Genomic DNA, 24,142 nt, shown 5'->3' with positions numbered 1-24,142 from the left:
TTCTTTATTTGCCTTTTTTTCTTTTTTTCCTGGCCAATAAGCTTCAGAAAGGGCAAGTTTTTTTTCCTAGGTTGGTTTAAAAAAACAATACATCTTACCCGGGCTTTTCAGAAAGGAGTATGGAACTCTAGAAGGCACACTGGAAGCTCCATTGCCTGGCCCAGGCCTGTGCACATGACCAGTCACATGATCAACGGTGCAGCCGGGCATCATGGGTAAACTGCCACCATGGCAGGCCAGCCTCTGCCGTCAGCTGGCTGTCCTCACGTAGGTCAATTCAGTGTTCTATGAGTCTGGTTCGTCATGTGTCAAAGAGGCATCTCAGCTTCTCCTCCATCTGTGGGACGCTTCTAGTGTGCCTTCTTGGCTGAGCTCAGCCTGCTTATCTAACTCTGCTTCTTTAATCTGTCCTTCATAGGCTGAGGTGTTTTCCTAGTTTGGAGGGCCTGTTTGGTTGTGCTTGTTTACGGTTCTGTTGTTTAAATCCATCAGTGGACTTTTTGTAGACGTTTTTTTTCTCCCTTGCTGTGAGCATAATTCATGGGCTTATGGACCCATTAAATTGGGACTCTGTGTGAAATAGGGTGTATGTGTGTCCGCCCATGGCTATACACCGATAGGGCATATTACCCTATTGTCATATTATCTACAAAAGGAAGTAGGAGTGATCAGATTGGAGCTGCAGATCTGGAGCAGCTATCAGTTAAAAGAAGTCTCTAGAAAGTTTGTGTGGAAAGATTTTGTTAATATGGCTTTTCCCTAGCACATGCTTGTCAGAGCTATAGCTAGGACATCTTTGAAGATTGTATGGATAATGATTTTATTGCACTTTCCTATGGACTGCAATAAAGTATTTTCTGAGTTGCTTATTCTATCATAATACATTTTCTCTAATTGCCCCTATAACCAGAATCAGATACAGCTTTCCATTTTTGATGCCATGCCTAGTTAGTGTTCTCCAAGTTCCAGTTTCTTCCTCCCACTCCAGTGGCTTCAAGAGAGACTTTTCGGTTCCCTTATTGTCAACCTTTATTATAAAGATTACAAGATTATGCAGTCCTTCTGTTACTGCTGTAACAACTGCAGATTTAGTGGCTTAAGGCAATATAAATTTATTGCTTTATAATTCTGTAGGTCAGAGATCCAACACAGGCCTCTGTGGCTAAGATCAAGTGTCTGCTCCTTCTGGAAGCTCTAGGGAAGAATCCAATTCCTCGCCTCTTTCAGCTTCTAGAGGCAGCCCACATTCATAGGCTTGTGCCCCCTTCCTCCACCATCGAAACCAGTAATGCTGAGCTGAGTTCTTGTTCCTCTGCCATCAGCCTGGGTGCTTGACCACAGCTGGGAAAGTTTCTCTGATATTAAGGATCTGTGTGATCAGATTGGGCCCACCCAGATAATCCAGGATAATCTCCTCATCTCAAGGTCCTTAATGTAATCCTATGTGTCCTGTAAGGTAACATTCACAGGTTCCAGGGATTAGGACATGAACATCTCTGGGGCCATTTTTATGCCTCCCACAGTGCTCAAAACTCTGTAAAGAAATGTTTTTTTAACTCTTTATGTAGAACCCCTCATTTCTGTCAAGGAACTTCAGTGTCATAGGAAATTTGCTTATTTCCCTCATCTTTTTTGACTATATTAAAATGGACTGTTTGTAAAACCCAGTATTTAGGATTTGAGTTCTGCTGTGGTCAGACGTGGAGCTGTGCACATTTACGAGTTCAGGCTTGTGCGGTATCAGCAGTCCTCCTGCAGTGAGGAAACCGAGGGGCAGAGGGAACTTGCCCAGGGTCATGAAGCCAGAAGTGTTGGAGCCAGGATGTGAAAGTGGATCTCACTGATTCCAAAGCCTGGGTTCTTTTCACTCTGCCTTTCTGCCTCCGAAGTGATAATGGAAAAACAAAATGAGAAACAGTAATGGGGAAATGTAAAATAATGTCAAATCGCTCTGCTTCTGCCAAGGTGATGACAAACAGTAAATATTGCCTGTGGTAGATTGATTGCACTAATGGCCCCAGTTAATGGCCTCCATGTATCTACACTTCTTGCCTTATAACTCTGTAGTCCCCCTTCCTTCCCTCCCCCCACCACTGGGATTGGCCACGTGATGCTTTGGCTAGTGGTACGTTAGCAAACGTCCTGTAAACAGAGTTTAAAAGAGCCTGTGTGTTTCTGAGTGCCTTTTACACAGTTGGGCTTGCTGTCTCAGATCCCTGCCACCGCTGTGAGAACATGCCCAGGCTAGCCGGATGGAGAGTTCTGAGAGACACATGGGGATGAGCCAAGTGGTGTCAGCCGAGGCTACCCTAGACCAGCCAGCCTGCAGCTGAACTGTTGGGTGCTCCAAGTCTCCTGAGCATGTCTTGCAAGATCAGTTAAGCCTGTCCTAGATCACCAAAACCACCCAGCTAACCCATAGAGTTGTAGAAATAATCGATGGTTGTTGTTTTAAGCCACTGAGTTCTGGGGAAGTTTGTTATACAGCAGCTGCTAACTGATACAACCTCATATCAGGTGTTTGAATAACATAAGAAGTATTTTTAGAGTCCTTTTGAAGATCATTTTGGACTGCTCATAACTAGTTAATATTCTTTGGAAAAATTTAATACATTTTAAAATACTCTTTTAAGGTTATACTTTAGGTTCAAGAACTTGCCCATGGTATCTATCCTTTTTTTTAAAATTTTTTATTGTTATGTTAATCACCATACATTACATCATTAGTTTTTGATGTAGTGTTCCATGATTCATTGTTTGCGTATAACACCCAGTGCTCCATGCAGAACGTGCCCTCTTTAATACCCATCACCAGGCTAACCCATTCTCCCACCCCCCTCCCCTCTAGAACCCTCAGTTTGTTTTTCAGAGTCCGTCGGCTCTCATGGTTCATCTCCCCATCCGATTTCCCCCCCTTCATTCTTCCCCTCCTGCTATCTTCTTCTTTTTTTTTTTTTTTTAACATATAATGTATTATTTGCTTCAGAGGTACAGGTCTGTGATTCAACAGTCTTGCACAATTCACAGCGCTCACCATTGCACATACCCTCCCCAATGTCTATCACCCAGCCACCCCTTCCCTCCCACCCCCCACCACTCCAGCAACCCTCAGTTTGTTTCCTGAGATTAAGAATTCCTCATATCAGTGAGGTCATATGATACATGTCTTTCTCTGATTGACTTATTTCGCTCAGCATAACACCCTCCAGTTCCATCCACGTCGGTATCTATCCTTTTATCTTCCTTTTTTTTTTTTTTTAACATGAATGTCTTTTAGATTCTTATCAGTTTAAGTCCAAAGCAGACTTGCTTTTCCTCCTCAAACTATTTATTTCTAGCACACTGGCTTTGGCCCCCAGTGTACAGTAAGAAATGCATATTAACTCCTAACTCATATATCCATGTATATAACAACAAGAAGAGTTTCAAGACACAGTATTTACCCCTCTGCTTCTGATGCCCTCAGATGCTTTCTATTCTATTTCGTGGACTTAAAAAATGCTGATCAGGAGTCAGCACTCCTGCTGCTGATTTTATAAAGTTTTATTAGAACCCAGCTACTCCTGTTTGCTCATGTATTGTTTATGGCAGCTTTCAAGCCCCAGTGGCAGAGTTGAGTAGTTGTGACAGAGATTATCTGGCCTGCAGAGCCTAAAGTATTTACTACCTGGCTCTTGAAGAAGATTTCTGACCCTTGCACTGAACTGATTTTATAACCCATCAGTTAGTTGCAACCCTCCATTTTAGAAGACACCATTAAGTGACCTTTAGCTCTCCTGATATTCTTCTGGAAATTACACTAAACAAATCTGTCACATGTGAACTACCCCTTTTCCTGTGTCATACTCAGAATCTCTCCTCTATTTACTTAGATTCAACAATTACTGTTTTTGGGATTTAACATTATATAGGACACTTTTGGAACATTTCTAAAATGTTTCATTTTTAAGTAATATTATGTGCCCCCCCCTTTTCTAATTTAAATGAGGCTTTCTTGTGGAAACTAGCTGGAATTAAAATGGACACAGATTCCATTCAAGTGCTAGTTATTTATTCATTAGATTGCAGCAGTGCCTTTTTTTTTTGGTGTGATATAATGGAGTCCATTAGTGGAAGTGGGAGAGAAACAGAGGTAGCTTCTTTTTATCACACCTTTCTGGCAGTTTGTCCTTATTGCCACATTTCTGAATTAGGGTGGTATTATTCCTGAGCATAATAAAATTTAAACACATTAAATCATGGACTTTGGGTGTTAGAAAGACTTTGGAAAAAATTATTTTTTTCCATTCAGACCTAGTTAGGTCCTTAAAGACCAAATTTTTCTGACACCTAAATTTTCCAAGCCTGTCAAGTAGGGACAACAATGTTATTTATGTCGTATGGCTGATGAGATTGATGAAAGGGAGCTGAGGCAGAAAAGGCTTCGGAAGGATCTGAATACATCTTTCTAAAATCTGAAATACCAGGTGAAGAATGGTCACTGGCTCATTTATTTATTGGCAGTGAGAAAGAAATCAAAATAAATGAGCTTCAAATACAGCATGAAGAGTTTAGATAAGATCTGAGAAATGTCCCCTAATAAAGGTGGTTTCTTTGACATTAGAATAGATTCTTTTGAGTATTTGTTTTTATTTATCTGAGAGAGAGTGCTCGCAAGCAGGGGGAGGTGCCCAGGAAGAGGGAGAAGCAGACTCCCCATTGAGTGTGGAGCCCTATGCTGGCCTGGTCCCAGGACCCTGAGCCAAAGTTAGACGCTCACCTGACTGAGCTACCCAGGCACCCCTTGAGTATTTTTTATCTTAGCTGCCTCCCTTATTTCAGGCAGGTGGTTGGACTCTTCTGAGTGCTAGCAACAGAGACGTGATAGAGCTTGTTTCAACAGAAGTGGATAATTCATGTTAGGGCTCCAGGAGCCTGGAGCCTCCTGCAGCCTGGGATCTTGAGGCTCTGGGAACCCTAGGAATCTCCTTTGCTTCCTCTTTGAGTCCATCTGCCTGGTTGGTTAATTCTCCCCTTGCTTGTGCTTCTTTTTGTCCCAAGGGCAGGACTGTGGGTAACACTAGCTACTGGGGAAGTCACCCAGCAAGACTCATCTTTCTTGTAACACAAATTCCAGTTTCCTGGGGAGTATCTCCTCAGTGGCCCAGCTTGACATCACCCAGAGGTCGACAGAGCTAGGAATTACAATGGGATTTTGGCTAGCTCCAGGGAGTCTTATGGGGGCTTTTTAGAAATTTGTGGGGAAGTTTTGGTTGTTAATGATTGAGGAGTGCCACTAGCATTTATTGGTGGGGACCAGGGATGCTAACCATCTGTGATGGGTAGAACAGTCTTTTTTTTTTTTTTAAGATTTTATTTATTTATTTGAGAGAGAGAGCGTGTGCACATGCACAAATGGGGGGAGGGACAGGGAGCCTGATGTGGGGGTGGATCCCAGGACCCTGGGATCATGGCCTGAGCCGAAGGCAGATGCTTAACCAACTGAGCCACTCAGGAGCCCCTGGAACAGTCTTACACTCCGAAATGTATCCCATGTCCCACTATGAGACAATCATGGACAGCAAAACCTGTTTACTATCTGAACCTAGAGGCCCTATCTTACACATTAACAAAGAACATTTTGTATGTTTTAGGTAAGCATTGACTTTCTCAGCTGATGAAGAAAGATTGTGCTTTGTTTCATTGGGAAATGTACCAAGAGATGTTTCCCATTTGAAAATCACACCACCCCTGGCACCACCATGTCACCCGTGCCAGTCCTCATTTGTAGCCGACCCATTTTTTGATTTTACATTAAAACACAAGCAACTAATGACCCCATTATGCCTTCTAGATCTGTCTCAGCCAACCAATTGCATATTGAAATACCTGTTAGGTTTGTTTTCCTTTTCATTTATATTACTCTCAGGGCAACAAATATATATGTTTGAAATTGTGTTTAGGAGGGTTATCTAAGAAGTTGATTTGAGATAGTAAAGGGGTATTAGAAGTTTGCTATAAGCTGGGAGCTTCAGGGCTGATAGAGGTTAGAACACTGCACTGGGAAAAGTGATTTGTTGTTTTTTTTTTTTTTTTTTTTAGGGTTTTATTTATTTATTTGACAGAGAGACACAGCGAGAGAGGGAACACAAGCAGGGGGAGTGGGAGAGGGAGAAGCAGGCTCCCCACGGAGAAGGGAGCCCGAAGCGGGGCTCGATCCCAGGACTCTGGGATCATGACCTGAGCCAAAGGCAGACGCTTAACGACTGAGCCACCCAGGCGCCCCTGGGAAAAGTGATTTGTAAAGTCATTTTTTTCTTCTAGCGTAGTGATTCAACTGAATTAAATATTCTTAACACTGACCATTTAGGAAATAAAAAAACTGTGTCTCATACATTTTGTGCAGCTGACTGTGAAAAAAGGAATAAACATGTTGGCCCCATACTGCTCCTCTGTGTGGATGGTGGGCTCTCCATGGTGCACACTGCCTACCCTCCCGTCTATGTGGTTTCTGGGTCCTGCTGGGCCAGGGCTCCGTTGTGGGTCTCCTCATCATTCTCTCCTGTGGAAGAGCCATAGGCATAGGGAATTAAATCAGATTATCACATGAGTTTCAAATGAACTACTGCAGACCACTCCGTCAGGCTTAAAGCTCAGGCTGTGAGCTTGCATGGGAAAATACTACACCTTGATTTTCACTAACCTCTAACCCAAATTGAGCAATCCTTAGCTTTTGAATATTGGCCATAAATCACAGTATTATTATGATTGTCTGTGACTTTGTCACCAATAGAAATCCAGTATTTTCATCTCACATTATAGATGTCTGACAGATATCTTGAAATATCAATACTTTAAAATTATGGTGGTTATTACACCTGCTGCTAGATAGTGTTATTTAATGCGTTAATAAACAAGCATATGTGTTATTATATCACAATTTAAAAAATGTTTGGTAACTGTATTTAAATATCATTGACTTCATCTGTAATCCTGTGTATTTCATTTTATGTCTTTAAAAAATCCCGAGAAGGGGTCTGTGGATGTCCCCAGTCTGCCAGGGGGTTGATGGTACAGAAATCATGGTGTAGAATGGTGGAGTGCCCACCCATCCCTGCCCTGTCTCTTCTGTTTGTTGGGAGTTGACCTTCTCCTAACATGGCATTTCCCCAAGACTGCCAGGTATGGGTGTGGAAGGGGTGTGGGTTTATCCCCAATTGGCTTATTTTCTTCTTATACCGGAACTGGTCAAAGGATTGAGCTTGATTCACCCTCAGCTCATTCTTTTATCGGGCATGAGGAGGCAGGTTTGTCAGAACATTCCTCCGGCAAGGCTGTATTGATCAGTACAAGGTACATGATGAATGTAAAGCCAAAACATACTGATTATCTGAATCCTAAGCAGAAGTGTGATTTCTAGTCCAGTTTTTCAAGTGGAGAAAACCACGGACATTCCGCAAGACAATTCCCTATATACATCCCAACTTCTGTTTTCCTCTTTGTATACTTCAGAGTTACATAATCACAACCAACTCTAAGAAAGACTGCATTGCTTAAGAAATATGTTGCACAAATGGCTGCCAGGGGTGTTCTTCCTTACCATCTGGCCTGTGGGGGAGGGGTATTTCCTAGAAGTTAGGGTTTGGGTGGAGGTAGACAGCCCCATAGGTGTCTGGTTGGCACCTTGCCACCCAGGGAGTCCAGCCTAGAGGTACAGTGGTACAGAAATCATAGTGTAGAATGGTAGAGTGCCCACCACTCTATCCAGCTATCACTGGATTTCTGGGAAGGACCTCAACCTTTCTCTGTTTCTGGAAACTTCTCTTAATAGACAATGGCTTTGCCACAGACGAGCCCACTGCACTGTTCCTTGCTGTCCTCCAGACACGGAGTCATTGTGCTGCCATGTGCATCTTTTTCCTCTCACAGCTTCTAAATCTATATTTAGAGCATGAAAATGCTGAACATTTCCTTTCTAATTTTTTAGAAGTTGAGCATAGGGAGGGTTCTTCACGCATTCAACATTAATATCTTGGACAGCCGTATTAAATAATCATGGGAATCATGTTTTTTATTCTTTGTTTCAGAAAATATGCTGAAGATTGGAATTGAGTAGTTTCAAATTTTTAATCTTCATTTTTGTATGGGTTTAGTTACTGATCAAATTTTTCATGGAGTAAAAGCCACTCCCTTAAGGAAGTAGGAGCAGCCCCGTTACATGATATTGTCAGACGAAAGGGAATATACATGTACATAACAAGCTTATTAATGAAGTGACAGCATCTCTCTTGTTCGCTCTTTGTGAAAGGGAACAGCAGAATTCTGTTGATCCTGAGCTACTGACTGTCCTTATAGATTTATGTGCAAGATTGTGGGTACCACTTGGCCTAATTCTTTTTTTAAGTTTTAAGTAAGTTTTTTATGCATAGCCTGTTTATTATTTTATTATTTTAATTCCAATATAATATGCAGTGTTTACTATTAGTTTCAGGTGTATAATATAGTGATTCAACAATTGTGTACATTATACAGGGCTTACCACTATTAAGTATACTCTTAATCTAACCCTTTACCTATTTCACCCCTCCCCCGCCCACCTCCCCTCTAGTAACCCATCAGTTTGCTCTCTATAGAGTCTGATTTTTGGTTTGTCTCTTTTTTTCTTCGTTTGTTTCTTAAATTCCACATATGAATGAAATCATGTGGTATTTGTCTTCCTCTGACTGACTTGGTTCACTTTGCATTATACCCTCTTGATCCACCATTTGGCCTGATACTTAAAGTGAGATACCTCAGGTCCTTTTACCAAGGAAACTGTCCTATCATTGGATCCATAAGGCCAGGTGTTTTTTGGGAAAAGACTTGAGAAAGCAGGAAATTTACCAACTTCATTGGCTGAGGGGTGGTGGTTTTATGCAGTTTGAAGGCTCTCTTACCTTTCTTCCCCATTCTGAGCCGCATTTACTGGGTCTGTTTTTCATAGAGGTTTGGTGTGGAATGAATTTTGATCGTAATCCTACCTCTGTGGAGAGAGCAAACAGCATGCAGAAGATCTGGAGGATAAAAGTTTAAATATCCATGAGTGATTCATCTCCTGGTCAGGTGGACAACAAAGTTAATGGTGCAGCTGCTAGACACAGATAGATCCCGTTACCATTCTGTAGACCTTGTCACAATGAAAAGTGGAAAATACAGGTCCTCAAACTGACAAAGGTGAGGACCTCACATACAGGGTAACATTTTTTCCCTAAAGTCAACCTCGTAAGCACATAGCTGGTGTTCAGGGGAATATGGGGCACTTCTGGGAACCAAGCCTGGAGCACATTGTCTAATTTCATGCTGATGACAGCCCTGTAAATTAGATTCCCTTGTTTTCATTGAACACACGTGAAACCGAGGTTTGGGGAAGTTAAGTGTCTTGTTCGCAGTGATTCACATAATCATAAGGTGCCCATATAATTTTATTATCCAAACTTGAACACTTTTGAGAGTAAAAGGGGATGCTAGTAATGATTATGCTGAGATAATAGGCTTCGATTGTACGTATGGGCCCCTTGCTAATAAGGTGCAGATTGGGGGTTTAACTCAGGTCTCTGGTTCCAAAGCCTGTCTGTTCTCCATTAGATGTATTAGATTAGGCGGTCTCATCTCCAGATGAATTGGTAAGGCACACACTGAATAACCTTCTGAAGATGAGTTCTGCACTAGGTATAGAGCCAAAGAGAAATGCCTCTGAGGCTAGGTAAAAGTTCCTTTGGCAAGAGAAACATCTAGTAGGGATGTTCTTTCATATAAAAATGTAGAAAGGGTTTTTTTGGGAAGGCAGATGGTTTTTCTCTTCCTAAGACGTGGTTTTCCATTATTCGTTGAAAAGAATGGGTCTGCTTTAGCATTTACAAGAAAGATAAAGTGAGGGTCATAAAATCTCATATCCAGGGCAAACATCTTCATAGCCAGTAGCTGTTATGACACAGAGTGATAGAGTCGATTCTTCAGTAGTAGGGTGTGTAGATGAAGTTCACCAACCCTGTTCTTAGCACTCTGGCCACAACGATTATTATGAAGGCCGATTTGTGTGGTGTAATCATTACTGTGAGATGTTAAAATGAAATCCCTGCACCTGAGTAGATAGCACAGCCGACATTGGACACTCTGGCTTGTGAGAAGCCTCCGTGCCTCCGTGAGCCTCAGACACACACTCAGCAGAGGTGCAGACACGAAGATAAATGAAGCCCAAGGTACTTAAAAACTGATCTTACAGCCCAGCCATGGAAAGTAATAAAGAACATCACATAGCTCTCCAGGATTTATTTGTTTCCTGTGTCATGTTCTCTTGCTGCCTTCGAGGCCCGTTGAGGTGTGAAAGCAGAAGTTTCCTAACAAAGCAATTCCGTAAACACCACGGCCTCTAAAAAAGTCCTGCTGGATTGCCATTCATCCTCAAGTCGTTGCCATTCATCCTCAAGTCGGCAGCGCCAAAGAGTGACGTGCGTTTCAGAGGCACTGCGAGAGCAAGCGGGCACATGGGTGAGAGTTAGGTGTTTGGTGGGAAATTTGGGATCGGGCTTTCAATTGAGAGCTGTTACTTGGCCTTCCTTCTACACCCAGGTGCCTGGGCACTCTGCCTTCTGAAGCTTGGAACACCCCAAAAAGACAGTCTCTGAGTGAGCAAAATGAAACTTTCTGGTGATGAAGTTGCCCCCCATAAGGAGTGACCAGTGGGACCTGGAGAGGGACTGGGGGTGGGGTGGGGTTCAAGGGTTGGCACCTGCTCGTGTGATTTGGTTAAGCTGCTCCCTGAGGAGTGCAGTGATCTCTGGTTGGCTTCCCAACATCCAGACTGTAAGAACCATAGGCCATAAGACACAAAAAGAAAACAGGGTTGGAGGCGAAACGTGGGAAGGGGAAGCAGGGGGGTAAATGCAGGGGCCTAGGTGGCAAGGGGCAGCTTTTCTGCTGTGGAAAAGGATAGACCGTGGAAGATGCAGAACAGCTGTGCTGGCTTGGGTACCAAGGGTCCTCTTGGAAGGGGGCAGGAAATATCAGCTGGGAAGTCAGGTCTGGGGGCTTGTGCTTTCCCTGCCACTAACTAGCTTCGTGAGCCCCTGTCTCTTTTGCCAAAGTGAGCAAGTTTACTGAGGATGTATATGTCAGGCGTAGGTATACACAGGTGAACGCAACACCTGACCTTTCCTCTGGGGTGGGGACCTGTCATAGACACTCCCACTGTTCCAATGTTAATGGGGACAGCTAACTCTTACAAGTGTTCATTACGTGCCAGGGAGTTATGGATACTTCCCATTGATTTATATCTATCAGTTCTTTTAATCCTCCCAACAACCCTGTGAAGTAGGTACGACTGTCCTAGTTTTGGAGATGAAGAAACAGGCACAGAGAAGTGATGTCATTGTCCCAGGTTGGACAGCTAACAGCGTAACTAGGATTTGAACCCAGGGAGCCTGGCTCTAGAGCCCACATTGTGCCACGCTTGTGAGGGGTAGGGGTGTGTGTGTGTGTGTGTGTGTGTGTGTGTGTGTAGGGGGCTGTCGCACCTTCTTGTTGCCTCCATTGCTGGCCTGTCAGCTGCTGGAAGGCAGCACCCGTGTTCGTCTTGTTGACGTGTATTCCTAGTGCTTGGTCCCGTGTAGGCTCTGGGGCATTTTTGTTGAATGGGTGGGTGGATGGGTGGGTAGATGAATGGATGAGATAAATGGGGTCCTCAGGGAGCTTATAATCTAAAGAGGAAGACAGATCCATAAACACCTAATGGTGGTCACTGCCAGGCAGGAAGGTACCTAGTCTAATCTGGGGCATGAGCCTTGAAAGATGTGCAGCATTTGGGAGAATCGGGGGCAGGCGTGCCGAGCAGAGAGGTTATGTGGGGTAACTCTAGCGTTGCCTCAGCGGTCAGCTATTCCCAGAGCACAGAGGGCAAGGCAGGGGCTGCTGGAGACGGGGCTGGGTCAGGAACCCTTTCCCCGGGGAAGGCGATGGGGCTTGCTCCTGAGAACTGTGGAGAGCTCCTGAGAGGCTTTGAGCAAGGGAGGGACACGGGCAACTGGATTTCAGATGGGGTGTTCTGGCTGCCGTGTGAAGGGTGGAAGGAACAGGAAGGAGGTTGGGGCAGGGGAGAAGCTACTGCAGTGGTCCCAGTAAGCGATCACGGGAACTTGAAGTGGAGGTGGGGGGGAAGGGAGGCTGAGAGGAGTGACGGGGGGGGGGTGACCCTTCACTCTGGACATGTTGCATTCTAGGCAACGTCCGGCTACTGCTGTGCTCTGTGGGGTGTGCCACAGCAGTGCACACCTGGCCGGAGTCCGGGAGGCTAAGGACCGGGGTCACTGTGGGTTCAGGCATTAAAGAATGAGAGAAAGAGCCAGCCAGGAAGGGTGTTTTGAAGGTAGAGGCAGGGGCAGGCCTGGGGTCTCAGGACCAATGCTTCAGGTGACAGATCTTTAGTGGCAAGAGGAGGGATGAGACCTGGGGGTGGGGGAGGGAGAAGAGAGGAGGGGGAGAAATGGGGAGTAACTGCTTGATGGGCCCGGGGTTTCTTTTTGAGATGATGATGTTCTGGAACTAGACAGAGGTGGGGTTTGCACAGTCTTGTGAATGTACTAAATGCCACTGAGTTGTACATCTTTAGGGATTGATTCAATGATAGACGATTTTCCTCTCAATTAAAAAAAAAATTGCAAAGGGGAAAGGTCGGAAGGAAGTGCAGCAGGTCACATCTGATGACCAGGACTTTCTGGCCCCTGCCCGCTCCCCGCCCTTTCTGTAACGGCTTTATTTTCATCCCCTCCCAACGGCGGACCTTGTTTTGTTTCCTAAAATGTACTAGAATGCAAGAGCCATGAGATTCAGTCCGGTCTCTCTAGTACTGGAAGGGCACCAACGCAGAGTGCGTGCTCGGTAAATGTTGGAATGGATGGATGAAGCAGGTCGGGCCGGCTCCTGGAAATAGACCGGGAGGGGGTACCAGTTTGGAATCGCAGGCTGAGGGTAAAGGGAAATGGAGCAGACCGAGGACAAGAAAAAGTCCGAGTTTCTGATGCTAGAAACCCTGGGGCAGAGGGGAGCTTGAAGTCACCTGGTAACACTGCTCCTGTGGTCGGTTTCTGTGTCTTCATCTACTTTTTCTGGTGCTGCCCGACTGCCTGTCGAAGGGAAGGGAGACTCTGCTGTGAGATCCAGTTTGTTGGGGATTTTGCTGCATGATGACGGTGGGAAGACAAGGATTTGGGGGAAGAGGGGACTTTGGGAGTAAATGGCTCAGGGAGGTAGGGGAGTCTGGGAGGGGAAGCCTGTGAGCCCAGGAAAATGGAACCAAGTGCTGCTAGGACTCTCAGGCATAGAGGGCAGGCCCACAGTGTTGGGAGTGGAGACCAGGATAGCTGATCTGGACAAGATGTCAGGGATGTGGCTCAGATGGAATGAAGGTGAAGGTCACTGGGCTCCAGGTGGAGTGAGCCCAGGCCAGTGATTTCCAAAATTTGGTACTCAGGATAACCCTTGGGGTAGGGAAGAAAATGTGAAAATTTTTACTCTTATTTTTTTTTCATTAAAATTAAGGGCTTACATATCAGTAACATATACATGTTTATTATTTTTAAATAAATGAACATATTTTAAGGGTGCATGTTCCCTTTTTACTAATGGGATATGTGACCAAAGTATTTGTGAAGACTTCTGGTTTGGACAGGTCCTTGGATAGACGTGTTTGGGGGTGAAGTCATATGGAAGACCAGGTCACATGGCTTGCTGAAACAGAAGCTCTGTGTCTCTTCTGTGTCTCTGTTACCATTTCCTGGTTGACCAACTAAGGGCACCCACCAGAAAGGGCATAAGGTTTCCCTGGAGGGACTGGTTTTTTGCAAACCCATTATGTGCTACAGACTACATTTTTTAAGTGACCACAAACTATTTGCTCAATATTCCTTGTAGAACTTGAATACCCACCAACTTCATTAGTTTCTAGAATTCATTTCTACCCCTGAACCCTGTATTTTGTTTTTTTTTTGTTTGTTTGTTTTTGAAAATTGGACCTTTTTTCCCCTTCTCTTCTGACTTCTTGGATATTCACTAATAGTCTCCCTTTTCCCCAAGGGAATATGCCTTAGGGAAGTTTTTTTTTTGTTTTTTGTTTGTTTTTTTTAGGAACCTGGGATACCATTTTCCTTAACCTTGAAGTTTGAGCTGCATTTAACTCACAAGATCGGAGGAGTGAGGGGGGCAGGGTAGGGAGGAAGAGTCTGGTCTTGAACCAAGGTGACCTGGCTTCCAATTCTGACTCTGCTGTTCTGAGCTGAGCACTTCTGAGCAAGTTGCTTAACCCCTCTGACACCTGTTTCATTTTAAAATTGGAGAGGTGACTATTTGGCTGATATGTTTTGGGAAAAATGAAAGGAGTTAATGATACATGTGAAAATCCCTTAAACTTGCTAGGACTCAATAAATGCCAGTTCTTTCTCCTCGCTGACATGCCCCACCCCACCTCCAGTTTCCTCCTATGCTCGCCTCTTGTAGATTTCCAGCCTGATGGAAGAGACAGATAAGAAAGAACAAAGGGGCACTGCACTGAGACTTCCTCTTGAGCTGGTTTAAAGGTGTCCATGATGTTGGTGAGCCCCGGTTTTCCTGGCGACCTCTGGTGTGTTCCTTGCCCCAGCCTTTATTCTGTTTTAAGGAGAGCTTGGGGCATCATCCTAAATTCTGTTAGGGTGCTTGGTTAATGTCGAAACGACTCATTAATTATGAACCTGCCCCACCTCATTAAATGCCTTTATGAGGAACGGATTTCATAGGGGGGGCAGAAAACAAAATAATGTTAACCCCCTACCCCCAACCCCATTTCAGATACTAAATCAAAGGAACTGAGTTCGAATCAAAACATTTGCGTAGGGTCATTTCAAAAGCCCTCTTGCTGTTTTGGAATAGGAACCTTCCTCTTTGAAGATAGTGACCTTGTTGGTGGCCAGGAGACCCTCCCCAGCCTGTTTGTGACATTATGTAGCCAGGCCCCGGGAGTGCTGGGTACCTGCCCCCACGGCTGGCTCTTTCTCACCTCTGGGTGCTGGCCAGCCACGTGCCTGCATGCTGGTTTGGACTGGGCTTCCCTCCTGCGTTTATTCAGAGTATTGTTAATACTTCATGAATGGAAGAAGAGTGGAAGAAATTTAAAGATCATTCTGGAGTCCTTAGAAACACGTGGTTATGAAGAAAAATAGGCCTATGAGCTACTTAGCTCAGACTCTTGCTAGGATAAGTGGGTGTGACGGCCCCCTCCCCACACCAGGAAAATAATTTATTGTTTAGTTAAAAATAACTACCTTTTCATGTATAACTGGAATTTCAACACAGATGTTATGTATTTGGGGCTTTTTTCCCCCGTTACCCCTCCCCCACCCCTAGAGTGATAACATCAGTCTCTGTTTTGAAATTCCTAATCACTTTATTTCTGTATTAGTGAGACGGGATAAAAGTACAGCATGGTTGTGAGCAGGAGAACTAACTCAGGAAGAGAGCCTAACACTGTACCTGCAATATAATGGTCACTCAATACATGGTATAATGGTATTTTACATTCGGGTTAAAGAAAAAAACCATTTTGGTTCTATGTAGGCAGTGTCGCACTGTATGAAAAGGAACCAATTGATTAAACACTTAGAAAGTTTCAAGAAACCTCCTTTTTAAATCCCAAGATATTGGCATTCATGTGATGGATGTCTTGAGGAAGATAAAACAGTTGAATTTTTTAGTGGAAGAAACAGAGATCCTTTCCCAGGAAGTGGTACTTGAAAAATATTGCTGTAATTAAAATATATAGGGTAGTTAGTTTTTAGGAAATGTACAATTTTCACGGCTTGAAGGAACCTGACAGAGTTACAAAAAAGAAAAAAGGAACAGCCTCTACCAGAAATTACCATTTTTTTTTTTTTCCTTCTCTCCTGTTCGAGCTCTTTCACCTGGTAATGGAGCTGCTGTTGGGACGAATGACTCCTAGAACTCTGTGCCCTAATAGCACCTCCCCTCCTCCCTCTATTCCGGGAAATCTGTGAGCTCGAGTGGGAAAAGCATTCCATCTTTATGCACAGTGAGGCTAACCGGGACTCAGCATTTTCTTCAGTTGTGCACATAGGCAACAGACCAGAGTAGTATGAGAAGTACCCCGACTTTGTCTCCAGTAAGACCACGTGGTTGCAAATATCTCCAAATAGTATTTACACTCATCACTACTTCAAAATGATGGTAGATCACAGAGCTACTTTTAGATCTTGTTACTTGGTGTCGTGATAAAGAGCACCCATTCTTGTATCACAATTTAAAAATCTTGTGGGGGCGCCTGGGTGGCTCAGTCCATTGAGCACCTGACTCTTGGTTTTGGCTGGGTTGTGATGTCGTGGGTTGTGGGATGGAGCCCCACAGTGGGGCTCCGCTCTCGTCAGTGGCAGGGAGTCTGCTTGAAGGATTCTCTCCCTCCGCCCCTCCCCCTCTAAATAAATAAATAAGTTTAAAAAAAATATATTGTGATAAATAAATCTAAGTATAATTTGTTTATTTTGGGATTCTTTGAGTTTTATTGTATGCATTTGAAAATTATTTGGAGGAGACGTCCAGGCGCTGTACCTCTTTGCCAGTGTGGTCCATGGCATACAAAAAGTTAAGACCCTCCTCTTCTCCTGGGCTTTAAATTTTTTCCTAACAGACTAGGACTGAGGGAGTGGCTCTCAGCCCTGCCTGCCCATTAGAATTGCTTGCAGATTCCCAGTGCCCATGCCATAGTCCAGACCAATTAAATTTGAACTTCTGGGGGTGGGACCTTAGTGATTACAGGTGAACCCAGTGTGCAGCTGAGGTTGAGAACCATTGGTCTGTCTGTTCAGATAAACCATTCTATTTCCCTCTTGCCTTCCTTCCTCATTTTTGAAATAGGAAATTAAGTTTCATGCTCATGGTAGAAAATTCAAACAGTACAGAAGAGCACAGTCTCCTACCTTTCTAGAGAGAACTGTTGCTAACAGTTTTGTGCATAAACAGTCATAGACCCACACATCCACACACGTATCCACAGTGGACTGTATGTGCATGGTCTACCCTACAGACATACTTTATACATTTTTTTTTGCTTATATCATAGAGCGCTTTCATTACAGTTTCTGAGGTAGGTAGGTCCTTGAGATTAAAATTCTCTTTCTGGGGCGCCTGGGTGGCTCAGTCGGTTAAGTGTCTGGCTTCGGCTCAGGTCATGATCCAAGGGTCCTGGATCAAGCCCTGTGTTGGGCTCCCTGCTCACTGGGGAGTCTGCTTCTCCCTTTCCCTCTACCCTTCCCCCCTGCTCTTGTGCTTGCTCTCTCTCTCAAATAAATAAATAAAATCTTTATTTTTTTTTTAAAGATTTTATTATTTGTCAGAGAAAGGGAGCACAAGTGGCAGGCAGAGGGAGAAGCAAGCTCCCTACTGAGCAGGGAGCCTGATGTGGGACTTAATCCCCGGACCCTGGGATCATGACCTGACCTGAAGGCAGATGCTTAACCGACTGAGACCCCCAGGCGTCCCAATAAATAAAATCTTAAAAAAAAATAAAATTCTCTTTATTTGGTGTTTTTGATTTGCCTAAAACTAGAGAGCCTGATCCCTGTAGGCCCAGCTCAGGAGTAATTTGGAGACCGTGAATCCTTATTTCCTTCTTTTAAGAGCTGGTGCAGCGGAGAGGAAAGAACAGCATCGGGGTCAGGCCCATCTGGGGTGCGGGACTCAGGGCACATTGCTTATCCATGTCAACGTGTTTGAATCTGTGTGCTCATCTGTCAGTTGGAGACAAAGAATGCCTCCTCACAGGGCTCTTGTGAAATGTGTCCAAGGTCAGTGACAGGTGGCTATTACCATTATCCTCCTTGCAGATTGTATTCCACAAAGGAGCTTGAAATATTCTTTGGGCGCCTCAGAGTTCTTTTTCCTATTAGCATGCAGGTGGTGGAAAGCACAGGGTAAGTGGAAAAAAGAAAAATCCCTGTGTACCTACTACAGAGGGTCTAAAGGCTCTCCCCCCGTATTTCGGGATTGCCGTCCTCTGGCTGGATAAGCAGTTGGGTTCAAGGCCACGCTGATGATGAATTAGCCTTATCAGCTCTTCTTGGCCTAGTATATATACCAGGTTAACAAACTCTTAGAAAGGCCCCCACGTGCTTATTGACCCACATCTTTGCATTTCATCTCACTTGCAAAGGCAATTATGTTTAAAATGAGAGCCAGTATCAGAGCGCCTGGCAGGAAACAGAATTCACCCTAGATGGTTTGAATGAAGACTAATGGAAGGGACAGTCACAGAGGGCGGGCCAGGCACCGTGAGGCACCCAGGGACTGACAACGGTGGGAAACCAGTATCATCACCTGGGCTGAGGGGGCCAGAGGAGGAGTAGAGTTACCGGAGCCCAGTGAGATCGAGAGTTGGAAGGGGGTTGCCCAGCAAGAGCTGTAATTAAGAAGAATGGTGCCCAAAGATGTGGCATCCAAGGAGAGAGGGGGCTGGGAAGAAATACCCCAACCTCTCTCCTCCTTTCTCCAGTCCCCTACTGGGCCTCTGGTTAGCTGACCCAGTGGGAAAGCCAGCAGACAGTGGAGCCCAGCTGATGTAGTCTACAGCTGTCGGCGGTCAGGAACAGAAGAGGGCTGAGAGGGGTACCTGGGTGGCTCAGTCGTTAAGCGCCTGCCTTCGGCTCAGGTCGTGATCCCGGGGTCCTGGGATCGAGCCCCGCATCGGGCTCCCTGCTCAGCGGAGAGCCTGCTTCTCCCTCTCTCACTCCCCCTGCTTGTGTTCCCTCTCTCGCTGTGTCTCTCTGTCAAATAAATAAATAAAATCTTAAAAAAAAAAAAAAAAAGAAGAAGAGGGCTGAGAGTAGGTGGGAGCGGGACAGATGATGACCATATAACCAGCACAGAGGCTGTTAGATGTCCTAACTGTGTAGGGTGCCTTCTAGAGAAGTGAGCACTCAGATTGTGCCCGGTACAGTTTCCTCCCCCTTGCCTCCTAGGATTTTGGATGGCAGCTTGTTTACTCCTTTCTTAAAAGAGCACCAACAAGGCCATGGAGGCAGAGAGAGAAGGAGGAAGAACTTCACCTACTAAAAAGCAAACCCTTGAATAAAGATCTATCCTATTTTTCTGAGCTCTTGCTCTCTTGATGGCCATGCAGAGAAACCGTCTGCGTAAATTGTCCCCTAGTGTGTGGCTTCCACAGGGCAGGCAATATACTAAAGACATGGAGGTCCAGTCAGGGAGATGTTAATTTGCAAATTCCCTCTCTTGTTCCTCCGGACACCAATGCCTGGAGATTTCCAGTAGTCCTTTCTGGGAGCTAGGAAATCACACTAGTGCTGAAGTAGCCTCACCTCTGCTCAGCAGGTTGTGTCTCAGAGCTCAAGAGACTGGGCTCTTCCATAATTTGAGCCTTCCAATGTATTTAAAAAGTGAGAAAATATGTTTTAATATTAGAAACACCATGGGGAATCTTAAATGTTTACATGTGAGAATGGAACTTTTTTTTTTTAACATAGAGAAACATAATATGACATAATCATGCTTCTCACAAGATAATTATAGGAGTTACAAACATACAGAGACAGCACACTCTCGGTGGTGCGGTCTGGTAATGAGGTTATCAATTCAAAGTTATATGACAGAATGCCTTCTGTTTCCACCCCATCGTTGTATCTCTGTGAGGCTCCGTGACTTCAAAGTATCACAAGTCTGGATCTGAGGCTGCTGTGAATTGGGCTCTTGCCAAATCTACACCCCATCCCTCTGTGTTCTGTGTCCTTTGATTCTTGTTGCCTCTGTGCCTTTTCTGACCCGGGTTTGGAAGGAGTCAAGGTCAGAGTGTGTCTGCATTTTGTATAAGTATCAGGCTGATAGAGCATGAGGAAGTGAAACTTGTAGGAACCTCCCTTCCATGGGGACAGCTCTCCCTTCTGTATCCAGATGTTGACATTTTCATTTATTTATTTATTTATTTTTATTTTTTTAAGATTTTATTTATTTATTTGACAGAGAACAAGTAGGCAGACAGAGGGAGAGGGAGAAGCATGCTCCCCGCTGAGCAGGGAGCCTGACGCGGGGCTTGATCCGAGGACCCTGGGATCATGACCTGAGTGGAAGGCAGACGCTCAACAGATTGAGCCACCCAGGCGCCCCCAGGTGTTGACATTTTTAGATAGTTGCTAGTCCACAGAGACTTCGGTGAAGGAAAAGAAAAGAAGTAAATGTAAAATCAATGTCTTTTTATTTTTTTAAATAATGAACTATCTGTTGAAAGATTTGGGGCCAGAGACTTGGCTGATGAATACAGTGAACTGTGTTTTATCTCCAAGTTACAGGCAGTTGTGGTTGAGACTCTCATAGTTTTAAAAGTATTTATCGTTCAGGGCACCTGATTGGCTCAGTCGGTTAAGCATCTGCCTTAGGCTCAGGTCGTGATCCCAGGGTCCTGGGATCGAGCCCCAAGTCCGGCTCCCTGCTGAGCAGGGAGTCTGCTTCTCCCTCTGCCTGACGTCCCCCCTGCTTGTACTCTCTCTATATGTCAAATAAAATCTGAAAAAAAAAAAAAAAATATGAATTGTTCTCTGACTTCAGCTGTAGATCAGCGGTGCATTCATGAAATAGTGCAGGGGTTTGGAGCATCAGTTGTATAAGAAGGACTGAGAGAGCTTGTTAAAAAGGCAGATCTCAGGCCAGTGCCCCACCCCAGTCCCAAGGCACGGAGTCCCAGGCCAGCCAAGCACCCCAGGTGATTCAAGAAACAGCTCAGGAAACACTGCAATGGGGGGCGTGGACCCCCTTAGGCCTTTTTAAAGGTGCTGATGCTTGATCAGATCTTTGGCTTCCCCCCCCCCCGCCCCAAATCAGAATTCTAACAGTACTCTGCACCGTCTCCAGACTCCATTTTTTTGTTTCGTTTCACGTTGACCCCCTGAACTTCACATAGCCTGTCATCGACAGGACGATGCACAAGGACTGATTTCCCTGGAGAGGGATCCTGCTGTCACATGGTGGGAGATGCTGTCTTGTTTCAAAACAGAGAAATAAAACCCTCCATTGAACTCAGTGGTCTCCCTGAAGAGGTCGGAAAAGTAATCCAGTGGCGTGTGTTTGTTTCAAGCCTGTGTTGTTATTAATCCTGTTAGAAATGATAATGCTTTCCATTTACAGGCTTGCTGTCTCCGAGGAGTTTTATGTATTGCATACTAGACCCTGCTGGGTGATTAAGCCACTCACTCGGCATCTTACAGACCACTCGAGGACTGTTTGCTTATAGCCGGCTAGGGCACTTCCCGCTGCGTGTGCTGAGTGGTGTGTTCCCTGGTGCTTAGGGCTCCTTGGGAGGGGAGTGTCCTCAGGGCCTAATGCAGTGGGGGTCGAGGCCCAGAGAGATGGGGTTCTCCTTCGAATCCTTTCCCTTTCTCTTTCCTGCATCATCAGAAGCTTCTTGGGGGGCAAATGGGGGCAGGGGCAGGGCTGTAGCTGTCTTTTTAAGGTTTGTTATCCTACAGGGAAAACATATGGGAGCCCTTTAGAACACAAGAGGCAGTCAATTCAGTACTTGTAAAGAAGAGAAAGACATAGCATTTTTCACTTACCCTGTGTTAAAGTTTCAACCTAGAAGACAGAGACCTGGTAGCTAATTGAGTATATGGAAGAAGAATATGGGACAGAGGAATGTGGGGGGGGGGATGGACAGGTATGCGAGGGAGAGCTTCAGAGGGGCGGTTTGCCCTTTTCTGTAGCCTTTTAAGACAGAGCCCGTCAAAGCTCTGAAATCCACGTGGCCCTTTCAGAACTGAAGTAACTGAGGCTTTGACGGACTGACCTAAGGAACTGGTGCTTTCGCTGCTGCCATATTGTCCCACCCTCACCTGTGGAGGCCCACCTGACTCCACACTTGACCTGTTCACCCTGAGTCCAGACATGCCGGTCAGAGGGCCGAAGCGAGGCTCATCTTGGGAAAGGGGAAGCCCAGCAGGACCCTCATTTGACCCGTCATGGGAGACAGGAAGGCCAGTGGCAACACGGTTGGCCAGGGTGTCTCCACCACCGACACAGACCTCGTCAGTGGCTTTGATTCTCAAGCTCTGTAAGATGACCCTTTCATTTGAGGTCAGGTAGCACTCATCACACCCCTCAGACTCTTGATCTAACCCAGGGGAATGGCTGAGTACCAGTCCTCTCCAAGACCCGGACCATTTTACCAAGGCATAGGCGGGGCTTTCCTGGAAGCGCAAGCCAGTCTGACAGATGTGCTGTCATACTGTCCCTCAGGCGCTGCGAGGCAATCAAGACGGCTAAATGAAACCCTGCTTGCTCAAGAGCTCGCAAGAAGCCTCTTTTTACATCTGCGTTTGACTCTGATCGGTGTTTACGAGGGTCCTGCGTGAGGCTGTCTTCGCCATTTGTGGCCTTACCCGGTGGATAACAACATCCATTCTAAACAAGGGGCAGACTTTTCCCCTCAAAATGTGAAAGTTTAGGAATTATAGTGGCTGGGATTGAAGAAGCCAAGTGTGATATTTCTGTCACAATGACAGCCCTGTGTTTTGGGTCAGCCCCACGGGACAGGGAGCCCTCTTTTCAGCCCTTATTCTAATTCTGTGATGGGACATGCAGGGGTGGGTTAGGACGGACTAAGTTTGTTCAGGACTTTGAGAACTTGTTGGGCAGGGCCTGGGACAGAGTCTGTTCCTTGTCTGCTGTACAGCTCTTCTGCCACTACCCGGGCCCAGGCCACCGCCGCTTCTTGTCTGGATGATGCAGTGGCCTCTGCTTCCATCTACGTACACAGCATCCCCAGAGAACTTTTGGAAAAGCAAACCCGAATATTGCCATCAGTCTACCGCTTCGCTCTCCTGCTGAGAGGCAGCCTGTCGAGGTGGTGGAGAGCTTGAGCACTAGAGTGGGTTCAGCTCTGTTCTAATTTTTTACTAGCTGGGTGACATGGGGCAACTTAATTAACTTCTGCCCTCATCCGTAAAATGGAAAGGATGATGATAATAGAACCTACGTAGGAATGGTTGCGAGGATGACATTTTTATGCAGAGCATTTAGACCAGTGCTGGCTGTTAGTAATTATGTTTATTACGTTTATATTATGTAATATTCTGCCTGAAATTCAGGGGTGTCCTTATAAGCTTAGACTCCAGCTCATACTCTTGACCAAGCCAATGAGGTACAGCATGATCCGAGGCCTGGCAACTTCTCTATTCCAGTTACTCCTGCCTCCTTCTGTGTTTCCTACCCACACTGGCTTTTGTTAGCATCTCTAAAATACCAAGCTCTCTTTTGCATCTCTAAAGTACCAAGCTCTCCTTTGCACAAGCTTATCCTCTACCAAGAATGTTTGCTTCCTTCCCTCTTTGTTTGACCAACTCTCGCTCCTCCTTCCTATGCCAGCCTAATTGTTCCTTCCTCAGGGAGACCTCCCTGGATGACTGAGGTGAAAGTAGGTCCCCATCATTCTCTGTGTGTCCCCCCACCACTCCACTCTTTTCTTTCACAGTGTTTGCCACAGTGTGTAATTCTCTGTTCATTTGTGTGTAGGTTTGCTTAATCTGCATGCTCTCTTATGCTTTCGGCTCCACGAAGCCAAGGATGGATCCCCACCACGTAGCACAGGCCTGGCTTGTGGCCCGTACTATGCTTCCTAACTTGTGACGCATGAGTACCACTCCCCCATCTGGACTTGTGAGCTTCTTGCCTGGACCCTCTGTTGATGTATGACATGGTGTTTATTTGCAGAGACCTTTCCAAGTACATTTCTAGGTCATAGGTCAGCCATGGAGCCGGGGAGATAGAGCTCAGCGGTTCTCCAGCTGTGGCATGTATCAGAAACACCTGGGAGGGCTTGTTAAAGCACTGTTACTGGGCCTGCGCCCGGAATTTCCGATTCTGTAGACTTGGGGTGGGGCCCTCCAGTTTGCACTTCTGACAGGTTCCTGGGTGATGCCGGTGCTGCTGGTTGAGGGGCCACACTTTGAGAACCACCGATAGAGTAACAGTGTCCAGAGGCTGGCTAGATCATGGAATGCCACGCAGGAAATAAAGGCTAGGAGAAAAGTGAACAGGTGGCTTGTTATGGGCGATCCAGGTGAGTTTGTCCTAGTTCCTGCCCCACTCA

General features: G+C 45.5%; 1 protein-coding gene across 3 annotated transcripts in view; it reads left to right on the top strand.

Moving 5' to 3' along the window:
• The window catches only part of MGAT5 (alpha-1,6-mannosylglycoprotein 6-beta-N-acetylglucosaminyltransferase), a 330,719-nt gene that overhangs the window by 7,064 nt on the left and 299,513 nt on the right, over window positions 1–24,142 (top strand). The gene's annotated exons all lie outside the window — the stretch shown is intronic.

This window comes from Phoca vitulina, unplaced genomic scaffold (assembly GCF_004348235.1).
Source record: "Phoca vitulina isolate PV1807 unplaced genomic scaffold, GSC_HSeal_1.0 scaffold1, whole genome shotgun sequence".
Lineage (NCBI taxonomy): Eukaryota > Metazoa > Chordata > Mammalia > Carnivora > Phocidae > Phoca > Phoca vitulina.
The sequence above is the reverse complement of the archived record's forward strand: the minus strand, read 5'-3'. Positions and strand labels throughout refer to the sequence as shown.